The 27,064-nt window shown below is 41.7% G+C and overlaps 1 protein-coding gene across 8 annotated transcripts in view; it reads left to right on the forward strand.

Annotated features, from left to right (window-relative positions):
• The window catches only part of peak1 (pseudopodium-enriched atypical kinase 1), a 218,879-nt gene that overhangs the window by 75,969 nt on the left and 115,846 nt on the right, over positions 1-27,064 (forward strand). The gene's annotated exons all lie outside the window — the stretch shown is intronic.

The following is a 27,064-nucleotide window of genomic DNA, read 5'->3' on the forward strand; positions in this document are numbered from 1 at the left end:
TGTGGGTTAGGTTGATTGGCCTTGCTAAATTGACCCTAGTGTCAGGGGAATTAGCAGGGTAAATGTGTGGCATTGCAAGAAGAAGCCCTGTGTGGAATAATGGTCGTACAGACTCGATGGGCCAAATGGTCTTTTTCTGTACTGCAGGGATTCTGTGAATAAAGGGAAACTATTTTGCCTCAATGTCTTAGTGGTCTTCTTTCTGTGGAAATTCAACATCTGCCCATTTGTTGCCTTTAGTGGCTTTGAGCAATTTTACTATTTTGCTTGATACTCTACTGTTATATACTTGTATAAATCCTTTCCATCATGTACTAATCATAACATTAATCTTACTATTTCATAAAGTCCCATATTTATTTCGATCCCACCCTATGTCCGTCATATCTGAAAAGAAACAACCCATATCCATTCCGTCTAAAATTTATTCAATACACTGCCTGAGAGGTACTTGATTTATGAGGCAGTTAGTGATAATTAAGGACATTTCGCAATTGCTCGTCATGGCCCTTTTAAGCGTGATATGGGAAATGCATCCACCCTTTTCTGCAGAATGATATTCATGGGATTGTGCAAGTGGGGAAATTTTCCCAAACATGGAAGTTTTCATTATGATTTAGACTAATGTATTTTTTGCGGAAAAAGAAGTATTTTTTGGAAAAAAACCATTGAGAAGTTTTAGTTGTGACTTTGCCTTGATGTGAAAATATGTTACGTTTTCATCTTGATTCTTTTTGACTGGAAAAAGGCTAACTAAAGGAAAGGAAAGTCCAACCTTTTCAATTTCCATATCAGCAATCTGCCTTCAACCCTGTTTCAGAAGTACTATCTATTCTGACGATACCTGCTGTGCCTCTCGGACTTGGCTGTTTTCTAGGCTAGCGGCAACACTAAACAATGATGTGGTAAAGCTGGCTGGCTACTGTAAGACAGTAACTGAACCGTCCCCAGTATATTCCGTCTCTACCATGCCAGCTCCAAGAAGGAACTTAACATCACCGTGAATGGCAAGAGGCTGAATCACAAATATCATCTCAATTGTCTTGATGTTATCTTTGACCGAATACTGACATACAAAAATAACAATGAGTAATGCAGCAGCAAAGAGCAAAACATGAATGCAAACTTTCTGGCTCTTCATGGGGTGCAGATGCTCAATCCTTAAGAACTTCTGCTCTTGCCATCTTCTACTCAACTGCAGAGGACTGTGCACCAGGATGGTACAACTCAACTCAAGCTGGCTTGTTGATACCCAGCTCAACAGAATAATGTGTAACATTTCAGATACCCTCCGATCAGCTCAGATCCACCTGGCTCCCCATGCTCAGCAACATCCCATGGCCCTCACATAAGAAGGGAAATTGCAACAAGAAAGCTTCTGGAGAAAGTCTATATCAACCCAAGCCTGCCACTACACAAGGACCTTTCCAATGAACCTTCTTGACCACCGTGCCAAGGAATAACAGCAGAGACCCTGCAGTAACAGGAATGGAGCCAACACGCCACCATTAAAAACCACTTCCTCATCATAGACCCCACACCCGGCTTCAGCCTGCCACACCAACACTGGGCACCCCTCAATCGTTTCTGCACTGGCCGAGGCCTTTTAGCAGAAAACTGGCAGAAGCAGGGCCTTGCTGGAAACCTGGACTGTAGCTGTGGTGTCACCCAATCAATGACTCATTACTGAAGACTGTCCCCTGACGATATTCAGTGGGGAGCTCCAAGATTTCCATTTAGCCACTGTGGAAGCTACTGCCTGGATTGGTGATCACTGCACACACTTAAAAATAAGAAGGGATGCAACAAAAGAATAACATTGTGAAGTTGGCAGTTAATTGTGGTAGTTTTATTAAGTTAACATGCAGAGGGTTATTTACTGTGACACCTCTAAGTCAGTGCCCCAGGTTATGAAAGGAAAGGTTCTATCCAGGTGTATAAAAACAGGAGAATCAAGCAAAATTGCTCAAAGCCATTTGAGGCATCAAGTGGCAGGAACTTTAGTGTATGTTGAAATTTCAAAGAATGAAGACCATTAAAATGGTGAGGTAATATATTTTTCCTTCATTCAAATATTTTGCCGAGTATATTTGACTGCTCAGGGCAATAATCATGAAGTTCTTCAGAAATGCACTGGCAAATTTATATTACTTTGGAATATTGTGTATGTATGTATATATGTGGATGTTGAATAAATGAGGCCTCAAGTTATTGCCTCATCCAAGAAGTAATATCTCTGACATGTAGCACTTTGGCTGGCCTCCTCTTGAACTTTCAATATTTTGACTTGGACAACATTTCTGACAAAGAATGTGGCCCAGAACAAGATCACCTATTGAACAAAGAGGGAATAATTGCTTGAGTGCACAGATTGTGAATTTCTTGGAATATTTTGCTATATTTTCCGTTTCAAAAATAATTGTGCCAGCTGCGTTCTCTTTGCACAGGGACATCTTATCAAGAGCATAGCAGCCATTTTTCCAAATGTAAGAAACCATCTATCATGGTAACGGTTGTGACATTTATTTATTTTATCCCTGCAATCACAGTAGATCTCGGTTTGTCATTGCAATATCTAGTTCTGTAAAACTAAGTTAATTATGAGCTCATTCTTTCTTCTTCTCCTTCTAATGAACTTATGTAATGATTTTTAAAAATACATTTAATAAGTTGGTGCTGGGATGGCTTTCAGTCTTTGTGAATTACACTTCATAGATCATAGAATCCCTACAGTGCAGAAGAGGCCATTTGGCCCATCGAGTCTGCAGTGACCACAATCCAACCCAGATCTTAGCCTGGAACCTGACATATTTACTCCTGATACCGGAGTTGAGGGGGTTGAGCTATGAGGAGAGGCTGAATAAACTAGGCTTGTACTCGTTAGAGTTTAGAAGAATGAGGGGAGATCTCATTGAGACGTATAAGATGATGAATGGGATGGATAGGATAGAGGTGGAGAGACTCTTCCCGCTCAAAAAAGACAGTAGGACTAGGGGGCACAGCCTCAAGATAAAGGGGGGGCGGTTTAGAACGGAGTTGAGGAGGAACTTCTTCACTCAAAGGGTGGTGAATCTCTGGAATTCTCTGCCCGTTGAAGTGGTGGAGGCTACCTCGCTAAATATTTTTAAGAAGCGGGTTGATGGGTTTTTGATAAGAGAGGGGATTAAGGGTTATGGGGAGAGGGCGGGAAAGTGGAACTGAGCCACGACAGATCAGCCATGATCTTATTGAATGGCGGGGCAGGCTCGAAGGGCCAGATGGCCTACTCCTGCTCCTATTTCTTATGTTCTTAATCTCCAGACACTAAGGGGCAATTTAGCATGACCAATTTAGTTAATCTGCACATCTTTGGACTGTGGGAGGAAACCAGAGCACCCAGAGGAAACCCACACAGACAGGGGGAGAACATGGAAACTCCACACAAACAGCCGCCCAAGGCCGGAATTGAACTTGGGTCCTTGACGCTGGGAGGCAGCAGCGCTAACTACTGTGCTACCGTGCCGTCCCTTAAACATAGTGAATTACTTTTAACTGTTGCATTACGTTTTCATTTGGCATAAGCTGCATTTAAATTGAGAATTGCTGATAATTTAATGGGCTAAACCCAATCATTTGCCACTGATTCCTTTATGGTATGTATATCTGAGTAATTGGGTCCACCATACTTTACCACTCTTTTCCATTCATTTGTGTTCCTATAAATCCTGTAAAGAAATGGCGGAGGTGATAGTGGATGCCTTGGTGGTTATTTTCCAAACACCGCTGGATTCCGGGGAAGTGCCGGAAGATTGGAAAGCGGCTAATGTTTCGCCGTTGTTTAAGAAGGGTGCCAGGCAAAAGGCAGGGAATTATAGGCTGGTTAGTTTAACGTCTGTTGTGGGTAAAATGTTAGAATCCGTCATCAAGGAGGAAATTGCGAGGCATCTTGAGGGGAATTGCTTGATGGAGCAGACGCAGCACGGTTTCGTTAAGGGGAAGTCATGTCTGACAAATTTATTGGAGTTCTATGAGGATGTGTCTAGGGCGGTGGATAGAGGAGAGCCGGTGGATGTGGTCTTTCTTGATTTTCAGAAGGCGTTTGACAAGGTACCTCAGAAGAGGTTATTGCAGAAGGTAAGGGGGCATGGAATTGGGGGTAGGGTGTTAGCGTGGATAGAGGATTGGTTGTCAAATAGGGGGCAGAGAGTGGGGGTTAATGGGTGCAATTCGGATTGGCGGTTGGTGACTAGTGGAGTGCCCCAGGGGTCGGTGCTGGGGCCTCAGCTATTTACCATTTATATAGATGATCTGGAGGAGGGAACCGAGTGTATGGTGTCGAAATTTGCTGATGACACCAAGATTGGTGGAACAGCAAATTGCGCGGAGGGTGTGGAGAGTCTGCAGAAGGATCTAGACAGGCTGGGCGAATGGGCCAGGAACTGGCAAATGGAATTTAATGTTGGCAAGTGTGAGGTGGTCCACTTTGGTAGGAATAGTGGTAGGAAGGACTATTACTTACGTGGCGAAAAACTGCAGCAAGCGACGGTGCACAGGGACCTTGGGGTCCTTGTGCATGAGTCGCAAAAACCCAGCCTGCAGGTGCAGCAGGTGGTCAGGAAGGCGAATGGGATGCTGGCCTTCATAGCGAGGGGGATTGAATATAAAAGTAGGGAGGTCTTGCTGCGGCTGTTTAGGGCATTGGTGAGGCCGCAGCTGGAGTACTGTGTGCAGTTTTGGTCGCCGTACTTACGCAAGGATATTTTGGCCTTGGAGGGAGTGCAGAGGAGGTTTACTAGGCTGATACCGGAGCTGAAGGGGTTGAGCTATGAGGAGAGGCTGAATAAACTAGGCTTGTACTCGTTAGAGTTTAGAAGAATGAGGGGAGATCTCATTGAGACGTATAAGATGATGAATGGGATGGATAGGATAGAGGTGGAGAGACTCTTCCTGCTCAGAAAGGACAGTAGGACTAGGGGGCACAGCCTCAAGATAAAGGGGGGGTGGTTTAGAACGGAGTTGAGGAGGAACTTCTTCACTCAAAGGGTGGTGAATCTCTGGAATTCTCTGCCCGTTGAAGAGGTGGAGGCTGCCTCGCTAAATATTTTTAAGACGCGGGTTGATAGGTTTTTGATAGGCAAGGGGATTAAGGGTTATGGGGAGAGGGCGGGAATGTGGAACTGAGCCACGACAGATCAGCCATGATCTTATTGAATGGCGGGGCAGGCTCGAAGGGCTAAATGGCCTACTCCTGCTCCTATTTAAGAACATAACATAAGAACATAAGAAATAGGAGCAGGAGTAGGCCATCTAGCCCTTCGAGCCTGCCCCGCCATTCAATAAGATCATGGCTGATCTGTTGTAGCTCAGTTCCACTTTCCCGCCCTCTCCCCATAACCCTTAATCCCCTCTCTTATCAAGAACCCATCAACCCGCTTCTTAAAAATATTTAGCGAGACAGCCTCCACCACTTCAACGGGCAGAGAATTCCAGAGATTCACCACCCTTTGAGTGAAGAAGTTCCTCCTCAACTCCGTTCTAAACCGCCTCCCCTTTATCTTGAGGCTGTGCCCCCTAGTCCTACTGTCTTTTTTGAGCGGGAAGAGTCTCTCCACCTCTATCCTATCCATCCCATTCATCATCTTATACGTCTCAATGAGATCTCCCCTCATTCTTCTAAACTCTAACGAGTACAAGCCTAGTTTATTCAGCCTCTCCTCATAGCTCAATCCCCTCAACTCCGGTATCAGCCTAGTAAACCTCCTCTGCACTCCCTCCAGGGCCAAAATATCCTTGCGCAGGTGCGGCGCCCAAAACTGCACACAGTACTCCAGCTGCGGCCTCACCAATGCCCTATACAGCTGCAGCAAGACCTCCCTACTTTTATATTCAATCCCCCTCGCTATGAAGGCCATATTTCTTATGTTCTTATGTTCTTAAATCCCTACAGTGCAGAAAGCTGCATTCAGCCCATCGAGCTTGCGCCGATAGCAATCCCACCCAGGCCCTATCCCCATAACCCCACATAGTTGCCCTGTTGGTCCCCCTAACACTAAGGGACAATTCACCCTGGCTAATCAACCTAACCTGCACATCTTTGGACTGTGGGAAGAGACAGGATCACCCGGAGGAAACCCACGCAGACACCGAGAATGTGCAAACTCCTGTTACCAATCTTGTCAACAAAATTATAATCAACTTCTGGCGCTTAATCAAACTTTATAGTTTTGTGATGAATTCAGTGGTTTTAATTGTAGATTGTGATCCTGTTCGACTTGTTTTGGTGAATTTCCAGATTCTGAACACCATAGCTTCCAATTCCATTCCATTCCATCTCCATTCCATTCCACCTTCATAGTTTCAAACGGCACCATGAAAGAAAACGCTTGATGGATTGTTGCAATAAAGGCTTGAATCCCAAGGCCCAGTTTATTAATTTTTGCTTAATTTGGTTTCAGAGCTGGACTTACTGTCACAAATGCCTGAAGTCTGTTGCACTTATTTAATGCACTAGTAATATAATGCTTGTGTGCAAGTCGAATAGACTACCTTGCCTTTTTCAAAATTTATAGTTTGAAGGTGTCTTTCATCTGTCTTAAGATCAAAATGCCCTCTTGTCCTATTCCTACTCGCCTTGCTTTATGCTTTGCTCTTGCGTATGGTGTAGATAAATTGGATGCGAGTTGTAATTTTTTTGCATCTCTTCAAGCAGCTGCTTTGTTTCTGACACTGAGACCTGCAGCCCTATAAATCAGCTCCTCTTGGTTTAAAAAGAAGTTCCCCGAGCCAATTTTCTAGGCAAGCTTCAGACAAAATATGAAAGCTTAGCCTGTTTTCTTAATTGGAGTGACCAGGTGAAATGCTTGCATTAAGACTGTCCCTCAAAATTAAAATGAAATGAAATATTGGATAGCTCATCACTGGCCTAAGAAATGGGCCATTCCAATTAGTTTTTATTTTCAGCTGCTGGACTGATTTCTCCACATTTCAGGAAATGTGGCAGAATTGTACGTAAAATAAATGCTTAACCATGGCAACAAAACAAAGGTGGTTGGGATTTGTATAGAATTGCAGCTTTTGGGATTGAAGGAGTAGCTTACTCTGGAAATTAGTTGGCACCAGAGATCCCAGTAGCTGCTGCTTTTTGCAAATCCGGCCCCCGTTCTCGTGTTTAAAAAATCTGATATCCGTATTGCCATACTGGCTTTAGAATCCTTGGGGTGTTAGAAAACAGATTGAAAGACTGGATTATAGTTGCCAGTATTTGAGAGACTAAAGGGAATGTTTTCCAGATGGTTTGGATCTAACTGAGAAACATCAGGGAACGTGTTAATATTCAAGTCACAATGAGTGTGTGTAGGATGTCAGCCAGACTTCACATCTATAACTAAAGAACTGCTTTAAAAATGTTTACCTACGCACCTGTCTCTGATCTGACTGGAAACTACATTATATCCAAATTGGCTTAGGACCACCATTTACAAGTATGGCACAACTACAAGCATACATTAATGTGCCAGCTAAGTGAGGGTATAGATTCTGGCCCCTAAATAATGATTTTGTTTTAAATTTGATTCATTTTTGTCTTTAGAAAAACAAATTCACTGCTGTTAGAGATGAGTGGACAGCTTTAGATATTTGGACAAAAATGAAGGTGGTTCCCAATGAAGAGAATGAGGGCAGGTAATTGTACTGGTGGGGGTGTCCAATTGGAGGCAGAATGTTGGAGGCACTTGAAAGACTCTGTGGAACAGGGGGAGGACTCTTGCCCAAAGAAAGGGGCACGGAGATGAAGGCAATGGAAGAAGAGTTCAACATCATGTCGAACTTGGAATTCATTGAAGTGGGGACGTAAGGATACAAAGCTGATTCCTTTGCTGAGAACTGCATGCCCTGCCTCAGAGAGGGGAAGACTGGAGAGTATGGTGAAGACACAGCAATGGCTGGGGCTGGAAGAGATGGAGTTCGAGGGATTGCGGTTAGATATTTGGACAGTTGACGATTTGTTATGAACAAAAATTAGGTCATTGTGTCTCTCTGGTAGTAGCGAAAAGACTCAGAAATTTAAATACAGGTTATGATTTGAGAATGTATCTGTATGTATACTCATGGGCAAAAAAAAATGCCTGTCTATATCTGTCCACCTCTATTATCTTTGGATTCTTGATGTCAGTATGTGACTGAGATGCTTTTCCCTATTATCTTTGCATCTTGAATATTTCTGTCTTTCCCCTTGTCACCTTTCTCGTTCCCTGTCTTTCCACTTGTCACCCTTTCTCTGTGCTGCAATCGTGCGTATGCCTGACATAGAATGAGGGAGAGTAGAGAGACCAATTGATCTTCTATTGAAACTTGCAAAATACTGAGGCCTGGGTAGAATGGACATGGGAAAGATGTTTCCATTAGTAAACAAGGCTACGATCTGAGGATACAGGCTCAGAATGATGGGATGACCCTTTAGAACAGAAATGAGGAGGAATTTCTCTAGCCAGAGAGAGGTGAATCTATGGAATTCATTGCCGCAGAAAGCTGTGAAGGCCAAGTCATTGAGTATATTTAAGACATAGATAGGTTCTTGATTGGTAAGGGGATCAAATGTTATGGGGAAGAGGCATGGCAGCCATGATTGAATGGTGGAGTAGACTCAATGGGTCAAATGGCCTAATTCTGCTGCTATATCGTATGGTCTATTGTGTTGTACAAAGTGAGTCAAGACCCACAGGTGAAGATTACAGCATGCCAAGACTGAATTCACATTTTAAATCATACTTTCTGTCCTGAATTCATGTTTTCTCATTCAGAATGGAAACTGCTTATATTACAAAGAAACGTACAGTGCAGGAACAGGCCCTATGGCCCTCCAAGCTTGTGCTGATCATGATGCCCTAACTAAAAAAAAACCTTCTGCTGTTATACGGTTTTATCCCCTTCTTTCCTCACTAGTCATGTACCCATAGATGCAAGGGAAATTGTAAGCTCTGTCAAATGGAAAAAGGAAGCATATGATAGGTCCAGGCATCTAAAAACTGACAAAGCTCTTGAGGAGGACCATGAAAATAGGAGAGAACTTAAACGTGGAATTAGGAGTGCTAAAACGGGCTATTAAATGTCTTTAACAAACAGGATCAAGGAGAATCCCAAGGCTTTTTTGTAAGACCGAGACAGATAGGTTCTTGATTGGTAAGGGGATCAAAGGTTATGGGAAAAAGGCCATGATTGGATGGAGGAGCAGACTCAATGGGCCAAATGGCCTAATTCTGCTCCTATGTCTTATATTTATCACAATTATGTTCTCTCCATCAGTGGTGATGCTAATGAAGTTTTTTTGGTTAAATGTTGGTTGTTGGTGGTGCCATTGATGGGAGTAATTTAAAACAATAGCCTCAATCATTAAGTGCACAATTTATTTAATTAGGGGGCGTGGGGGAGGAAGCTGAAAATTGGTGTGAACCAGTACATTAAATATGCTGGTGACGAAATGGACAGATGAAAAAGTAAGACTTTTTTTGCAGTGATTACATTGCAAAGTAAGCATACATCACTACTCATTGAATTGTCAATAATTCTCAGCGTGAATGTGGGACAAAATAAAGACTTGAGTCCCTTCAGTGTACATGTTCTTGATTTAAGTTTTGCTTTGCATAACTTGGACGCTATAAAATGCAATAAAATTACATATACTTTGTCAGACTAACAAATTGTGAAGTATACTTTCTTCAGTGACTCAAGAGCTGTAGATTCAAACTTTATCAAACATGGTAATTAATTTTACAGGCTTTTCTGGTCAACATAATTATTCTACTTGAGGAAAACTTTTTACAGACTAATGACATCAGTTGCAAAATAATGTACATTGTACACATTGAAAAGATACTAAATTAAATACTTAGTCATGTTAACTTTGAATGGAAGACCTTTATTTAGTGTAACCTTTTTAAGTAAGCAGTTTAAGGCAAAAGATAATTTGCAATTACTTTCTAAAAATGTATTAGTTATCAAAAGAAATTGGTCAGTAAACAAAAGAATGAAGAAAATTACAGCACAGGAACAGGCTCTTCGGCTCTCCAAGCCTGTGCCGACTATGCTGCCCGACTGAACTAAAACCCCCGACTCTTCCGGGGACCGTATCCCTCTATTCCATCCTATCCACGTATTTGTCAAGATGCCTCTTAAAGGTCACTACTGTATCAGCTTCCACTACTTCCTCCGGCAGCGAGTTCCAGGCACCTATCACCCTCTGTGTAAGAAAAAAACTTGCCTCGTAAATCTCCTTCAAACCTTGCCCTTTGCACTTTAAACCTATGCCCCCTAGCAATTGACTCTTTCACCCTAGGAGAAAGTTTCTGATTGTCCACTCTCTCCATGCCCCTCATAGTCTTATAGATTTCTATCAGGTCACCCCTCAACCTCTGTTGTCCCAGTGAGAACAAAGCAAGTTTCTCCAGTCTCTCCTCATAGCTAATGCCCTCCATACTGGGCAACATCCTGGTAAATCTTCTCTGTACAATCTCCAAAACCTCCACATCCTTCTGGTAGTGTGGCGACAAGAATTGAACATTATATTCCATGTGAGGCCGAACTAAGGTTCTATAAAGCTGCAACATGATTTGCCAACTTTTAAACTCAATGCCCCGGCCAATGAAGGCAAGTATGCCATATGCCTTCTTGACTACCTTCTCCACCTGCATTGCCACTTTCAGTGACCTGTGTACCTGTACACCCAGATCCCTCTACCTATCAATACTCTTAAGGGTTCTGTCATTTACTGTATATTTCCTATCTATATTAGACCTTGTGCATTTCCCCACATTTATCCAAATTAAACTCCATCTGCCATCTCTCCGCCTAAGCCTCCAACTGATCTATCTCCTGCTGTATCCTCTGATGGTCCTCACTGCTATCCACAAATCCACCAACCTTTGTGTCATCCACAAACTTACTAATCAAACCAGTTATATTTTCCTCCAAATCATTTATATTACAAACAGCAAAGATCTCAGCACTGATCCACTTGTCACAGCCCTCCATTCAGAAATGCACCCTTCCACTGCTACCCTCTGCGTTCACCTTGCCTGCTCATCTCTGATCCCATGTGACTTCACCTTCTGCACCAGTCTGCCATGAGGAACCTTGTCAAAGGCCTAACTGATTGGGATTAGGTTGTTTAAATGGGGAGGTGATGGCCTTACGGTATTATTGCTGGACTATTAATCCAGAAACTCAGCTAATATTCTGGGGACTTCGATTCAAATCCCACCAAAGCAGATGGTGGAATTTGAATTCAATAAAAAAAATCTGGAATTAAGAATCTACTTAAAGATGTGTGAGTTAGGATGATTGGCCATGCTAAATTGACCTTAGTATCAGGGGGATTAGCAGTATAAATACGTGTGGTAATGGTGATAAGGCCTGGGTGGGATTGTTGCAGGTGCGATGGACCAAATGACCTCTTTCTGTACTGTAGGGATTCTATGATACTGATGACCATGAAACCATTGTTGATTGTTGCAAAATCCCATCAGGTTCACTAATTTCCTTTAGGGAAGGAAATCTGTTGTCCTCACCTGGTCTGGCCTACATGCGACTCCAGAGCCATAACAATGTGGTTGACTCTCGACTGCCCTCCCTAGGGTAACTAGGGATGGGCAATAAATGCTGTCCAGCCAGCGATGTCCATGTCCCATGAATTAAAAAAAGTATAGCAAGATCCCATGTGAAGGAACAAAATTCCTTCAGAGTAGTGTTGTGCTTTGCTAATAAGATCTTTTGTCATTAAGGTCGCGGATAGATTTTTCAATCAGTTTCTAATTTGACATGATGCCGATTCATGAGGTTAATTCAAATAATTTCACTTTTTTTTGTAATCACTTCATAGATTACATCTATAAGAAAATTCTACAAAAGGATAAATGAAAAACATTAAAATAATTATTTTTATATAATAAAAAAGTTCCACAGATTCACCACTCTCTGGCTGAAGAAATTCCTCCTCAACTCTGTTTTAAAGGATCGTCCCTTTAACCTGAGGTCATACCGTCTGGTTCTAGTTTTCCTACTAGTGGAAACATCCTCTCCACATCCACTCTATCCAGGCCTCGCAGTAGAGGACACTGCGAGGCCTGGATAGAGTGGACGTGGAGAGGATGTTTCCGCTAGCAGAAAAACTCGAACCAGAAGGTATGACCTCAGGTTAAAGGGACGATCCTTTAAAACAGAGATGAGGAGAAATTTCTTCAGCCAGAGAGTGGTGAATCTGTGGAACTTTTTGCCACAGAAGGCTGTGGAGACCAGGTCATTGAGTGTCTTTAAGACAGAGATAGATAAGTCCTTGATTAATAAGGGGGTTAGGGGTTATTGAGGAAAAGGCAGGAGAATGGGGATGAGAAAAATATCAGCCATAATTGAATGGTGGAGCACACTGGATGGGCTGAGTGGCCTAATTCTGCTCCGATGTCTTATGGTGTAATTAATCTGTCAGGAGAGTCTATTTCCTATATAGTTTTCGATTGTCCCTGTATACGAATATAATGTAAAAACAATTACAGAATAAGTACACCAAAAAATACAGTGAATGGCTCAGTAATGTATCTTTGAAAGAAGGCCCAGAAACTACAAGGGATAGCTTGTCTGAAGCAGGAGTATGATGCCACAAAGTGAGATGATAAATTACTGACTCAAAGAGACTAAGATACCTATTTACATTTATCAGATACAGATACTAATTAAATTTGCTGTAGAAACCTGGTATTTTTATTTGTTTTACCCAAATGAGGAGGACAATTCATTTTTCATTTTATCCAAATAGCCTTTAATCTCTCGTACATTTTGAAGTTTTCACTGAATGTTCTGGTCTTATAAACTGTGAAAAATTGTAACTGCCAACCCATAATCATTGGGGAAGACTGTCAGTTGTGATACATAGCTTGTAATTTGTCCACATATTGATTACAAAGGGATTTTTTTTTTTTGCTGTGTTTTCCAAGTATTGAGAATCAAAAGACTGAGTCACACAATGGGTTAGACACTGGCAATTTATCTTGTGGATTTGGGCACAAATCTAGTCAAACTGATTGGATAAAGGTATCCACTGAGAGCTTGAGTGTTCTGATGATTGGGTCAATGCCAAGTTAAAACTTGGATTAAAATGCTTATTTTTCCTTCATCTTCATTGTCTCAATTATCATCTCTCAAAACGATCTCAATTAATGATGTAGCCTATAGCTATAACTTGGAGGAGAGTTGGGACATTGCTAAAGTAGCTTGTGATTTCTTTTAGTTCCCATGATAGCCAGTTGGGCAAATGCATTCCTAATGTGATATGAGCCGCACATTCTAAAATAGATGTCAGTTTGACCCATAGTTTGTGCTGTGTAGCTCAGAGCGCTGCATTTGGCCTACATCCAGTGGATGTGAAAGGGAAATATCAGAGCTAAATTCCTCACATAATCCATAATCTTCAGAAAAGATCAAATTTATGTGTGCATGCATTAGACGAAGACAGGATTGTGTGGGAGCTCTGAACCTGCCGTCAACAAGTGTACAAACGCCCACTGTTTCGGATCATTCAGGAAGAATTACCACTTGGATGAAGAAGCAGAGAACTGCTTTATCAGTGCATTGTCAGGCTGACAGTGGTCTCAGTGAAGTGGCTTTTGATTTCTGTACAGCCCATGCTGCCAGCACCAAAATTAACTGAACCCCCATCACGATGTAGATGCTATTGACTCTATATTCAAGTGTTTTAGTGTTATTTCTGGGATGCTGGATATGGTTTTGGAGCATTCTAGTTGGAGTTGGAATATCAGATGTGAACAGCCAGGAAAGGGCAGTCTAAACATTGCTTTGGTTTGTTGGATCCTGCTTCCTGCCCATGTGGAGAGTGACCACTTTCATTGGATTATTTGGGAAGATCTCGGAATGAACTGCATTGTTCAGAGCACTGGGCAGATGCAAGGTGTGTGACTCCCTGTTGGCGCTCTTCCAAGATCTCTACAGGGGACTTAAATTCCCTCGCTGCAACTAGATTTTAAAAACTATGGAAAAGGTCTAACTCAATGAAGGGTAGCCATATGCAATCATGCCTGTGATTTACACTTAAAATAATTGTCTGCAGTTAGCTGTTTTTTCCATCAGGCAGAGGATTAGCTAAATTAGTATCAAGTAAGAGGGATTAAAAGTGCCCTTTTGCATTTTAGATATTATCACTGACACACGTTCAATCTCTCTTTCTACTGTGTTTCTATGTATACTTGGGGAGGAAAATCTGGGTGATACCTTGGCCTAATTTTTTGGGTTTCCTTGTAACTGGTTCCCAGAAGAATTTCAGATCCAAAACGATAGATGCATGACTGATGTTGATGTTAGGTTGGTGACAGGTATCACTGTGAAATGGCACCAGCTGAAGGGACTGTTTCAACAAGCATGCAAATCATAATAAGCATGAAGCATATTCTGACCCGTCCAGCCAAAAATAATTTGCTGAACAGTTGTTAGCCACACTCTCTGTCTCTATCATTTGCTCAGTGTCTTGTATTTTAATTTTTGTATCCATTGAGTTATCTGTGGGCGTGGGCCTGTAAATCAGATTGAAATGATTTTATCATAGTCAATGTTCAGGGATGAGCAAGAATAATAAAACATCGAGAGGGTGTCATCTTAAAATATTAGTTGTATATTATCAACTGGAATTTCTGCAGTGGGTGGCCAAGTATCCAACTATTTTATGGTGCAAGCTCACAAGTCCTTGAAGTTGGCAGTACAGGTGGAGAAGGTGGTGAAGAAGGCATATGGTATGTTTGCCTTTATACGAAGGGATATAGAGTATAAAAGTTGGTGTCTAATGTTGCAGTTGTATAGAACGTTGGTTAGACTGCATTTGGAGTACTGCGTCCAGTTCTGATTGCCGCACTACTGGGAAGGCATGGAGACCCTGGAGAGAGTGCAGAGGAGGTTTACCAGGATGCTGCCTGGTATGGAAGGTCTTAGCTATGAGGAGAGATAGGGCAAATTGGGGCTGTTCTCCCTGGAAAGACAGAGAATGAGGGAGACCGAATAGAGGTGTATAAGATTATGAAGGGTATAGATAGAGTGAACAGTGGGAAGCTTTTCTCAGGTTGGGTACGAAAATCACGAGGGGCCATGGGCTTAGGGTTAGAGGGGTGAGGTATAATTCAGATGTTAGAGGGAGGTTTTTCACACAGAGGGTTGTGGAGGCTTGGAATGCACTGTTGAGTAGGGTGGTGGAGGCAGGCACACTAGAGTTGTTTAAGGTTTACCTAGATAGGCACATGAGCAGACTAGAGATGGAGGGATACAAAAGAATGTTCTAGTTAAGGATCAAGAGCCTCAGGACGTTCCTGGGAATCAATAGATTCCTTTGGGCCGTCCAACATATGTTATAGCCCACCTGTCTCTTACAATTGAGCTTCTGGGGATCTTCCATGAATGTCTGTATAGGCTGTGTATGTTTATTGATGCCTCTTTTTTATACATTCACAGGTAATTCGGTCTGCCTTGTTGACCAACAGGGGCATACACATGGTGGGTCATGCGAGGGCTGCTCTTGGATGTTGCTTCGAGAGTTGCCTCATGCTTCACGTCGTTAGTGTATGCTTAAACTAGACCAACTGACGGGCAACACGACAGCTCAGTGACTATTACTGTTTGCTGTGCAGATACACGGACCTGGGTGGGATCTCCGACTTGGGTCGGTGTCTGTGGGAGTTTGTACATTCTCCCCGTGCTTGTGTGGGTTTTCTCCGGGTGCTCCGGTTTCCTCTCACACCCCAAAAATGTGCTTTTAGGCTGATTGGTGTTAACAAATTGTCCCGAAATTAGACCTCCCTTTACCTGTTGCGCATATAATTCTCTAAATTTGCACCCCTTTATTGTGGAATCCAAGAGGTGTAGACAAAAGCCGTAGATAGAAGAAGGATGGGAACGAGGCAGTCACTAAATGTTAAAATGGGCAGCGTGGGCTTGTAGGGCCGAAGGGCCTGTTTCCCGTGCTGTGTTGTTCTTTGTATTCTTTGTATTACTGGGCTAATTGGGGGCCCTCTATCATTTTCAGGACTCTGGCACAATTTTCAGGCATTGATGAGCAGTGATGGTGATTTGCTTTGTCCATTGGTATTAGACATTGAGTGGACCAACTGGAATCCTAAAAACAACAGTTGTGGTCCATTGGCGTGACACCACTGCTAATTGTATAAATTGAAATTGTGTCTACAGGCGGGAGGCGTTCATTGGATAACTACTTGTACACAGAGAGAACTTTATTGACATTGGTGTAGTGGGTTATAAAGTTAGGAGCTACATGTTTGTGAACAAATATAAAACTGAGTAAAGGTTGGCTTTTGGTCTCCTTCACCAGCTGACTGAGAGAAATTTAACAGGCACAGTGTTGTGGCACTGTTTTTTTTTAGGCTTGCCCACCTGGCCCCATGTTCATGCCAACATTGCCTGGCAGTTCAGGATGACCAGCCGTCCTGGATTTTTCTGGGAACGTTTTATAATTAAGCTTTCAACCCAACATCCTGAGTCCTTCCAGGATCTATTACCTTGGAGTTCTTCTATTGCAGCATCTTCCCTCACTGGCCATGCACACTGTGCTGCTGCATATGTGCACATCCAGGGGAGAGCTCTGGCCAGCACTCCCCTCTCTGTGTTTGGCCTCAGCAGGTGGGTGGTTCTGTATAGAGGGTGTTTTGGAGTTGGGGAAACCAGCCAGTGGTGGCAGTAGCCAAGTCTGTTCATACAGCTGCGATGGCAGAGTCAGGCCAGATTTCCTCTGCTGCTATGATCTTGCCACCAGCATCCACATTGCCCTCCCACCCCTGTGCTCTGTCTTGTCAGTACCCCTTTTTTCACCCAGAGTTGGTTATCCTGTGCCAAGTTCTCTCATAGGCTTGCCTCCTCCTTGAGTTGCATGGATTCATTGTCCATTCCGTCTGATAGATGAGCTGTCGTTCCCCGCTGGCTTAAAGTTCCCACCTTGTGCATTAAATTGAAATAAAACGTAGCTCCCAGAAAAGACCAGCTGCTAGTGAACTGGCTGTACAGCATAATTGTATTAGCTACAGAATGAATGTTTCCCAACTATAAATGTAAGTGTGTTTACTTTCCCATGTTTTTAAAACATGATTAAATGTACGAATGATCAAAGGATGAGTCCTCTCTTAAAGCATGCAGTTTTTGTTTCATCTTTTAGAAGTAAATCCTAGGACTCTTTCTCGGACAGTTCTATTGAACATAACAAAAACCTCAGATCAAAACCAAAATGGGCAAATGCCACCAGATTCAGAATTTATTATTCAAACATCGCAAGTTGAGTATGTCTAGATTGAAAAGAAAATCATGACATAAAAAGGAAGTAACACTATATGCCAATATTGGTCTCAACCTATATAATGTCGAATTTGTTATCAAAAAATATTTGAACCTCTTAGCTCAGCATTTTGGAATTCCTTCTCTCCAGAGCTGCTGTGTGACATTGGTGACTGGAGAGGACATTTACTTCCTGGATTTGCATTACTCTTTTGTAGTGTGTCAGGGCTCTTATCTCCTTGAAGATAAGCTGCTCGTAGAGCTTTCTGAAGATTTTTCTTCCCCTTAAGTGAACCACATTTCATAGAATCATACAAACCATAGAAACCATACAGTGCAGAAAGATCAAGTCTGCACCGACCACAATCCCACCCAGGCCCTACCCCCATATCCCTACATATTTACCCGTTAATCCCGCTAACCTACGCATCTCAGTATACGAAGGGGCAATTTTAGCATGGCCAATCAACCTAACCCACACATCTTTGGACTGTGGGAGGAAACTGAGCACTCGGAGGAAACCCACACAAACACGAGGAAAATGTGCAAATTCCACACAGACAGTGACCCAAGCCAGGAATCAAACCCAGATCTCTGGCGCTGTGAAGCAGCAGAGCTAACTACCGTGCTACCGTGCCGCACATTTGCCCGACTAATTTTCGCACAAATGTGCAGGTTGTAAAAGGAGTAAACCTCTCAATTGTGTTGTTAGCAACCTTCAATGCTAAGGAACAAAAACAAATTTATTGTTTTGATCTTAGCAGACATGGTGGATTTATATGCCAGAGCGCTTTTCAGTTATTTAGATGCATCCAAATCTAGTTAGCATTACACTTCTCGCATAGCAAATCTATTTCCAATGGAGATGGGCAGTCTTTGAATCGAACAAAGGATGTACATTAGCCGAGCAAAATGACATTTATTGTTCCATTAGGAAGTTGATAGCTTGGTAGGGGACTTGCAGAGATGCTTTTCTCAAGTCTATTGGGTGACAATAATGGACGGTAAATTATTAATGTTTGTAAAAGAACCCACCTGCTAAGAGGAAGCACGATACGGCGACGAGGAGTGGTGAGTCTGTCCTAACAATGAAGTGTGATTCTCATTACTACATTCAGGGGAAAGCCAGCTACACATCAGATTGCCCTAAAAGTAAGTTTTTAAAAAATATTCCTTTTATCAGTGTATATTATGAGAGTTATATGCGAGCACTGACTGACCTGATAACAGGAAAGGCATGAATGAGTCAGACGTCCAAGAAATCAAGAAATCTTATATGCAACAAAGCTAAAAATGAAATGACTTCCAGCAAATTTGCTGATGAATTTCAATTTCAATTCGTTTTTAAGTATTCTGAAGTCATGCAAATTTGGCATAAGGCATTCTGTACTTTCTTGCTAAATAGCAGCTAAAATATAAAATGTATGTTTCAAATTTCTTTCGAGCGTGATAAATTTTACTTTGTTAGAATTTGACTTTATTTTTCTTTACCACACCATACCAAGTTCTACAAATGGTGTAGCTGCAACTATTGTAAGAGTGAAGGCAATTTTCATTATCACAGGTACTGACTGGCCATGGAAAGAGAGAATGATAATGATAGAAATCTTTGACATTTTAGTGGGCTTCAGAATGTCAGATGGAAGTAATCATCTTTGAAAATGTGGAGCGTTTGTGTCATTTTTGTACATGTTCGTGTTGAAGATTGTTGGAACCTGTGATGCTGAAATGCTGATTTCTTTATTACTGGTAGTTATTTGCGAAATTGGAACTGCAGTGGCAGATTACATAAATCCACTTAACTATGAAAGTGAATATAAACCCTGATCATATTAGGCTTATTTTTATTTTAACAAACGACTTGGTGTCAGTGTTGGTTGTGCAGTGCTCCTTTTTCCACCAACTGTTCCCGATTCCAGGGTGTAAGGTATCAATGTTTTTTCATGTGAACTGATGAACGTAGGAAAATGAAACATTAAACTTGGTTTTACATTGGAGCATTTTCTGATTGAGCTGAAGAAAAAGCAGAGAGGACACCGCAGTTGTGAAAGTGTTGATAGGAAAATCCCTTTTCTGGAATATGTAAGATCTTTCATTTGTGCAGTTGTGTAGTAAATCATTTTGAAATTTATTCATTAGCTTCCTTACTGTTCAGTATCTTATTCCAACAATTCTCTTGTGACTACTCACAACCTAGGCATGATAACTGTCACAATCTGGTTCAAACCAGTTTATAGCTAAAACATATGACTAACCAAGTTTGCTAATTGGGCAGTAAATAAAATTCCAAGAATATGGTAATTTTGACGCAATGCATAATGCAATATTGCTACAACTATAACCCAAATTATACTGATCCAAAAATTTTAAATTAATTTATTGGAGCTGTGACTGGGCAAGCCAGAGTATATCTGTGGGATATATTTCATATATACAATCCTGTTGTGCAATGTTAGTAGCTCCTTGCCAATGTTCAAATGAAGTAGTTTGATGTATTTCACTTCACTCATGAAGCATTTTGTTATTGAACACAAGGTTGCATTCATAATATGGACAGTACATCATCTACACCTGATCTTAATTAAGATATCAAACATCAGCTAAATTGCCGTACTACTATTGTTTAACCACAGTTTGATTCTCCATTAGTTTTGTTCTGGAATGGGACTGTTTAACTGATTTGATTTATTATTGTCACATGCATTAGCATACAGTGAAAAGTATTGCTCCTTGTGCCTTACACAGACGGAGCATACCGTTCATAGAGAATGAAAGGAGAGAGTGCAGAATATAGTGTTACGGTCATAGCTAGGGTGTAGAGAAAGATCAACTTAATGCAAGATAGGTCCATTCCAAAGACTGATGGCAGCAGGGAAGAAGCTGTTCTTGAGTCGGGCAATAAGCAGTGGATTTTTATTGCCAAGGCAGGTAGCGCGGAGTGCCCGACCTCTGTTCTCGCTGAGAAGGTAAGTTAGCTTTCTTGACACCTTTCTCCTTGGACAAAATAAAACTTAACCATAGTGAAGATTTACGTGCAATGTCTTTACAATTTCTTTGAAAGAAGTACTTGACATCAGCCCGGTAGCTTAAGTCAGGAAATATCATGAGTTGACAGGCATGCCTCAGTTTATTGCAGAGCCTTAGTATGTGCAATCATCAGTTCAGAGAGGTGGGAGCAGGATTGAGTCAGGCGCATCAGCCCCAGAAACAGATGATAGTTGGCCGTGGAGAGATGAGATGAGTCCTGAGGGAGGCTGCTTAACCTCCATTCTCTGGAGCTACATCCCAGTTGTGTTAAAAGCAGTTAGGACTTCTAGTCTTCAGCCCTCACACTCAGTCCCCATGCCATATTCATGCCCAAGCCTCTCAGATGTATTAACCCAGCAGGGATCTGTTTGGACTAACTAAAGTGGAATGTTTATTTTGCTTGAGTGACAACTTTGAGATTATAATGAGTTATCCTTTCTTTGTTTCTCTTTTGTCAATGTCTGTATGTTTATTTGGACAAGATTAAGAGATGTTAAGTGGATAAAACTTCTGATATTGTAATTGCCAAGTCTTACTGACACTTTGATAGGACTGTAGCGAACGACAGTTTTTTTTAAAGCAGATTTCTAAATGGGTGCTTTCTTCCCTCAGTATTTCAACCCTTGCCATTTTCATTATATGGTTCATTGGTTCAGTACATAATGCATACTTTTTTATCATCCATTTACAGAAAATGGAAGTTGCTGGCTAGGCCAGCTTTGATCGCCCCATCCTGGGTGAATAGACTGGAAGATGGTATGGAAGGAACGTGGGGGTGGCATGGAAGGGGTATAAGTAAGAGTTTTGCTTTCAAAAGATTCTGTAATTCAGTACGTGACTCTTGGATCACAATTTGTTCAGAAGCTGGCCTGACTCCACAAAGATTGGGGACAGGGATTGAAGGATGGGGAGGAGGATGTGCGATTTGCTATGAGATGTCCAGCCCTACAATGGAGCCAGCCAGGTCAGGAGTAAGGAGTGAGGGATTGCTACCCTTAACCAACACCAATAAAAGATTGCTGACAGGAATTGCCGGGGGGGGGGGGAGTCACAGAATTGAGTCCCACCTGCTATTTTTAAATAGCTCTAGAGTTGGCTGGACTTGGTAAAGATCTGTGCTCAGATTTGACCCCTGAATTCTGTAGACCTGATATGAATTTACTTTGCATCTACATGATAAGTTACTGAGTTAAAGGACAAGAGAGAAAATAAAATATGCTACAGAACTTGTTTTGTTCTACTATATTCTTCATTGTCCTTTTGTCAAATAAGTTGAATCACAAGTAGGGAGCAGAATAACTCTTGTATGTTAGACAGCTACATAGAGTCATGGAGTTTACAGCATGGAATCAGGCCCTTCGGCCCAACTTGTCCATGCTGCCTTTCTTTTAAACCCCTAAACTAATCTCAATTGACCACATCTGGCCCACATCCCTCTATACCCATCTTACCCATGTAACTGTCTAAACGCTTTTTAAAAGACAAAATTGTACCCACCTCTACTACTACCTCTGGCAGCTTGTTCCAGACACTCACCACCCTCTGTGTGAAAAAATTCCCCTCCAGACACTTTCTCATTTCTGCCCTCTCACCTTAAATCTATGCCCTCTAGCTTTAGACTCCCCTACCTTTGGGGAAAGATATTGACGATTGAGCTGATTATTTTACAGACTTCTATATTTTACAGACTTCTACCCCTCAGCCTTCTACGCTCCAGAGGAAAAAATCCCAGTCTATTCAGCCTCTCCTTATAACTCAAACCATCGAGTCCCGGTAGCATCCTAGTAAACCTTTTCTGCACTCTTTCTGGTTTAATAATATCCTTTCTAATAGGTCACCAAATATGGTGACCAGAACTGTACACAATATTCCAAGTGTGGCTTTACCAATGTCTTGTACAAATTCAACAAAACATCCCAACTCCTGTATTCAATGTTCTGACCAATGAAACCAAGCATGTAGAAATGACTACTGATAACTAGTAGTAAAACCTACCTCCAATTTCTTCTTCCTCCCCACCAACTGACTGGTCACTTGATGTTGCTTCATTTATGAACTTGTACCACCCTCGACTATATGGGGTGGCATGGTGGCACAGTGGTTAGCACTGCAGCCTCACAGTGCCAGGGACCTGGGTTTGATTCCCAGTTTGGGTCACTGTCTGTGTGGAGTTTGCACGTTCTCCCCGTGTCTACTTTTCATGTTTCCTCTGGGTGTTCCGGTTTCCTCCCACAGTCTGAAAGACGTGTTGGTTAGGTGCATTGACCATGCTAAATTCTCCCATCAGTGTACCCGAACAGGCACTGAAGTGTGGTGACTAGGGGATTTTCATAGTAACTTAATTGCAGTGTTAATGTAAGCCTACTTGTGACACAAATAGAAAAAAAAGTAGTGCTAAATGAGCATGCACTTGGATTTGGACCCATAGTTCCTGGGACTAGGGAAATTGGTGCATCTTTAATTTTTTGGATTAATAAAATTTCAACTACACAATGTTGCTTCACTGTACTGGTGCCTGTGAGAATGTTTGTGTATTGCACCGTTTTGTATGTTTTATCATTTTGTGATCATTACATTGATTTCACTCTGATGGCTTGCTCATCAGAGGTATCCTAGGTGGTTACTTTACCTTTAACAATATACTTAAGTCCAAGGGACTCGACGATAAGAGTGAGTTGTGACAGATATGTTACTTTGTTGGTGGTACTAAAAATTTAGAGCATTCACAGTCCTGTGTCTATAAGAAAATTAAGTAGAACTGAAGTAAAAAGTTGTGAAGTGATAACATCTCTTCCCCCTTTCCCCTTCGATTCGACTCACTTTTAAGCCTCCAATTTGCCAAAAGTAGAAACTGTCAGCTGATGAAGGAGCAGTGCTCTGAAAGCTAGTGGCTTGTGCTACCAAATAAACCTATCGGACTTTAACCTCGTGTTGTGAGACTTCTTGTTTACCCCAGTCCAACACTGGCATCTCCAGGTCATGGCTGCTTTGGCACCATGCTCTGAAACATTTTTCAATTTGTTCAGGGGATGTGGGTGTCGCTGGCAAGGCCAGCACTTATTGCCCATCCCTAATTGCCCTTTAACTGAATACCAGGCCATTTCAGAGGGCAGTTAAGAGTCAGTCACATTGTTATGGGTCTGGAGTCACATGTAGGCCAGACCGGGTCAGGACAGCAGATTTCTTTCCCTGAAGTAACATTCGTGAACCAGATGGATTTTTAATAACCATCAAAAATCGTTTTGAGGTCATCATTAGACTTTTAATTCCAAATTTATTATTTTTGTTATTGAATTCGAATTTTACTATGTGCCACGGTAGGATTTGAACCCAGGTCCCCAGTGACAAAACCATTGCACTATTGCCTCCTCTGCTTCCTAAATCTCTTTACCCATTCACTTCTTTCTCCGAAAACTCAATTATTTTGCCTAATCTCTCCCTCCGTGTCTAGTCTGTATCTTCTATTTGCGGTGGATGTCACAATTTTTAAAAATGTTGCAGACAGGAGATAGGTATACTGCAAAGGAGACAGTGAACTGTATTTCATGATCAATACATCCTGTTACATGTTAGATGTGATGGCTATTGTCACTTCAATAAGTATTATTTGATTTAGTTGTCATATTTATAATGTTAACAATAGTTTGATCACGTTAATTCTGGGAATATGCCATTAAAATCAAAAACCCATTAGGGGCCAACAGTAAGATGAGGCAAAATAGAGTCACAGAAAATCAAAGGAAAAATTACCCTGGCCAATTTTTTGCATGGAATGTACCCCTAGATGACAAAGAACAAAATCAGCCCGGGAAACAGGCCCTTCGGCCCAATGAGCCTGCGCCGCCATGACTCATCTCAGTGAAGTATTAATAGCCGAAGCAATGGGAGCCTCAAGTTTACCATGGCTTTCCAAACACTCTTATTCTGCTGTATTTATATTGACACTTGTACCTCCTGTGGATCTATCTTTTGTCTGTACTAACTGCTAAGCACTCTGCCACCGTGCCACCCTTCTTCAATATCTTCCAATTCTAATGAAAAGTTCTTCACCTGAAAGGTTAATTCTGTTTTTATTCTCCACAGGTGCTATGTCACTGGGCTGATTACTTTTTGTAGCATTTTCTGTTTTTATCTTGATGTCTTTTCTTTGATTCCAAGTGTTCACTTTATTGGTGTCTGAGTCTTCATATCGCATCTGTTTCAATATGGCACACAACCTCCACAATCATCTTCAACCATTGTTCTACACAAAATTCATCAAAAGTAAAGTTTATTTATTCGTCACAAGTCAGCTTACATTAACACTGCAATGAAGTTACTGTGAAGTTCCCCTTGTCGCCACACTCCAGCACCAGTTCGGGTACACTGAGGGAGAATTTGGCATGATCATTGCACCTAACCAGCATGTCTTTCGGACTGTGGGAGGAAACCGGAGCACCCAGAGGAAACCCACAGAGACATGGGGAGAATGTGCAGACTCCGCACAGACAGTGATCCAAGCCGGGTCCCTGGTGCTGTGAGGTAGCAGCACTAATCACTTTGCCACCCTAATTAAGATGCAAAGGCTTAAAAAGAGCTATTTAGGTTAGCAGGAATTGTGATTCACAAATGTTGAAGAATTTGACATATCTAGATAATTAATTTGTGCTGCTAATTTGAATGTTACCTTTAAAATTCTATTCATATTAGAACTTTCTGTGAAATTATTGGGCAGGTTGCCATAGGAGTCGAACGGGTACAGTTTTGGTCACCGCACTTACTCAAGGATATTTTGGTCTTGGAGCAAGTGCAAAGGAGGTTTACTAGGCTGATACCAGAGTTGAGGGGGTTGAACTATGAGGAGAGGCTGAATAAACTAGGCTTGTACTCGTTAGAGTTTAGAAGAATGAGGGTCTCATTGAGACATATAAGATGATGAATGGGATGGATATGATAGAGGTGGAGAGGCTCTTCCTGCTCAGAAAGGACAGTAGGACTAGGGGGCACAGCCTCAAGATAAAGGGGGGGTGGTTTAGAACAGAGTTGAGGAGGAACTTCTTCACTCAAAGGGTGGTGAATCTCTGGAATTCTCTGCCCATTGAAGTGGTGGAGGCTGCCTCACTAAATATATTTAAGACGCGGGTTGATAGGTTTTTGATAGGCAAGGGGATTAAGGGTTATGGGGAGAGGGCGGGAATGTGGAACTGAGACACGACAGATCAGCCATGATCTTATTGAATGGCGGGGCAGGCTCGAGGGGCTAGATGGCCTACTCCTGCTCCTATTTCTTATGTTCTTATGTACTGGGAACAAGCTTGTTTCTGGAGGATTGTCACAGGATTTCTGCAAAGTAAAAGAACTTGCTTTGCTACATGGACTCTGAAGCACTTGCTTAGTTTCTACTTTCCTCCCTGGCTATGTTCCCTTGATTTTGATACTTCATTTGTCTTTCTTTTTTTTAAACATTGCTTTGTTCCCCTTGCTGCCTCTCTCCTACTCTAGCAGATGACACCTCATTTCAAACTAATGGCATGTAACAGACTGCTGAGGGAGAGTAAAATTCCTCCATTACTTACAGCAATTAAAATGAAAGAAATATATATGGAGTGACACATCTAATGCATTTTACTTCCAATGGATCACTTTTGATGTAGTTAAAGGCAACAGTTATTTGGCAAATAACAATGAGATGAATGTTCACTTGAGCTTTGTTTTGTTTGGGGTGGCACATAGTTAGCATTGCTGCTTCACAGTGCCAGGGACCTGGATTTGATTCCCGGCTTGGATCCCTGTGTGCATGGGTTTCCTCCAGCTGCTCTGGTTTCCTCGGCCATCTGAAAGACTTGCTGGTTAGGGTGCATTGTCCTGAACAGGCGCCAGAGTGTGGCAATGAGGGGAATTTCACAGTTACTTCATTGCAGTGTTAATGTAAGTCTGCTTGTGACAAATAAATAACTTTTGGATGCTGTTTGAGAGAATAGTGCTGTCCGAGAAGAACTGGAAGCACTCATCACCCATTGCTGTAGGATATTTAATGTCCAACCCAATGAACAGAACAGAGAAGATAAAAGCAAAACACTATGAATGTTGGACTGGCTAAATTTTTCCAGCATTTTCTGTTTTTTACTTCAGAACAAAGAAGAAGCTTTAGTTTAATTATCTTCAGGACAGGAATCTTAACAATGCAGTACTTCCTTAGCATAGATTACGTGAAGCAGGATTTTGAACCTACAACCAATCCAAAATTGATTCAAAATTAGTTTTCCTCTTATTGGACAGCATTAATATATATATATCAAATTTTTTTTATAGTACTTATCGCAGAAGAATTCTGTCAGTTGCAATATCTTGGGCTATTTGTGATAGTAATCATAGCTTGTCAGTACAGATGTACTAAAAGAGCCTGAAAGCTCTATCATCATGTACTTAAGTGGTGTAGTGCACAGGGACCCTTTGGCATATGTTTTAAGGGCTTTTATTGTTATACCACTCTCCTAAAATTGCTTTTAAATTGTGTTAGCAACAATTTAAATGATACTTCTGTAGACTGGTTGTGACAAATTATCCATTGCATAGACATGTTGTAATTGCATTAAGATGTCATCAAGTTAAGTCACAATGCACTAAATAAAGGGGATAGGTAGATATACATATATTTTATTGCATATAAAATAGGTGTGCCTAAATTGAATCTTCATCAATATATTGTGCTGTTTTTTTCCAAGTACAGTTAGACCAGCATCAGGCACTACGACTG

This window comes from Carcharhinus amblyrhynchos, chromosome 32, assembly GCF_965287045.1.
Source record: "Carcharhinus amblyrhynchos chromosome 32, sCarAmb.v2.hapA, whole genome shotgun sequence".
Classification (NCBI taxonomy): Eukaryota; Metazoa; Chordata; class Chondrichthyes; order Carcharhiniformes; family Carcharhinidae; genus Carcharhinus; species Carcharhinus amblyrhynchos.